The sequence below is a fragment of the Etheostoma spectabile genome, chromosome 22 (assembly GCF_008692095.1).
Source record: "Etheostoma spectabile isolate EspeVRDwgs_2016 chromosome 22, UIUC_Espe_1.0, whole genome shotgun sequence".
In the NCBI taxonomy this organism is placed as follows: Eukaryota; Metazoa; Chordata; class Actinopteri; order Perciformes; family Percidae; genus Etheostoma; species Etheostoma spectabile.
In genome coordinates, this window is record NC_045754.1 from 12,443,579 (window position 1) to 12,445,453 (window position 1,875).

The following is a 1,875-nucleotide window of genomic DNA, read 5'->3' on the forward strand; positions in this document are numbered from 1 at the left end:
AAAAAAAAAAAGTCAAATTTACTTTTTTCTTCGTACGGTTGTGCAGCTGGGTCCCTGGTAACTCAGTACATATAACTTGAGGAATGTACTGCTCCACTGAGCGTGCAGTCTGAGATGTCCCAAAGTACTGAAACTGGTATGTTTGTGTGTACCTCATCTGTACGCCCAAGCAAGTCTGTAAGATATATATGTATGATTGGCAGCTTGTGTGTCAAAGAGTATCTGGAAAATTACGTATGAAAATTGGTCAAATTTGATGCAGGGGTAACATTTTTCATATGAATTCTAAAAAATAAACAACTTTTAAACAGAAATTAGTGTTTTGAGAGCTTCAGTGTTTTATCACATTCTACTGTCCTAAACAACTCTAGCAATGCTTGGTTTCCATTGCCTCTCTGGATGAGTGAGATTTACATACACACATTTCGAAACTTGGTTAACAAAAAACTAATCTGTGAGATGAATGGGTTTTGCACAAAGAACTGTCTCCCATTCTTAATCCCCTTGAAACACAAACACACTCACAGTTAAGCTATAAGAAACACTAATTACACACATTCACCGACAGGTTTACCACCCACTGTGGACAGACCAAATACCTGTCACATCACTTGACTCACAGAGAGGAGGAACAATAAAGCACAACAATAGGAAGTTTCAAACTATGACTATGTGGAGATGTAGTTTTGGCAGGCTCCTCCAAAAACTACAGTAATGTGGAAAGTGGAGTAGGTCGTTGGGGACGAGTTGAAAAGCATAAATGGCTCTCTGGCTCCTGCTTGGCCCGATGGATTCTCCATACTGCAGCAGCTGAAGTCGATTTGGGCTGGGCCAAATCCAGGGAGGTTGGTGGGAAAAAGGATCTCCAGTTGGACTTCAGTGTCCAGGGCCTGTGTTAATCTAATGGTCTAATGGTCTATCTTTACTGACTCTCCTGAGTTTGGGACAGGTTTGATCTTGGCAATGTATGAAATGTTTTTATGCATCTTATGTACAAATCAATCAACCTGACTCTTCCTACTACCCTCTAGCCACAGTTTGACTCATAAAAAGCCAACTGATTAAAGGAGTAGACAGCTTACAGTCAAGAGACGGAGACATTTAGTCAGGCCATGGATTGATTAGATTTAATGATTAGGACTCAGATGGACAACCCCTCTCTCCCACCCTTTCAGTCTTGCATTCCTGAACCAGAGTGTCCTCAACACAGAGCACACACACAATGGACTCTACATTCAGACAAATCCCAGAGCCAGAAAAACACATGATCCATGCGAGTCAATCAGATCCCTTCTGTTTGGATGCCTATTAGGACTAGTTCAAGTAAAATATTCCCTCTTAAGACATGTCTCCAAATATGCGTAAAAAAACAGGCATTAATGAAAAGAGAGAAAACAAATTATAAGCACATACACATTAATGTCCACTTTAATATTTAAAAAAACAGTCCAGTTAAGAATGGAAAGCCAACAAAACTGAAAAAGAAAGCTTTAATGCCAGGCTCGTTGTTTCTCTGTCAGCTGACGATGCTCGACAGGCGGCAACAGGAATCACAGGAGCCGTCAGAAACAACAGGAAACTAAGTGGATTTTATAAAAACTGGCTAAGACAAGGAGATGTGCTAGAGTAGGAGAGACGTGGAGGCTGCAGAGCGGCTAGGAGATGGAGAGATAGGAAGAAATGAAGGTACAAGGAGCGATAAGCAAGAGGAAGTCCCAGTGGGGTAGGCGGGGCTGCAGCAGGTTGGTGGTCCAGTTTGGCATGAGCGTTCTGCCTCAGGGGCATCTCTGTGGTGTTTGGCAGTGAGGCTTGATGCTGCGATGGGGCGGGGGTGTGTGTATGGAGGGGGAGGGGGGGGGTTTGGGCTTCGTTGTA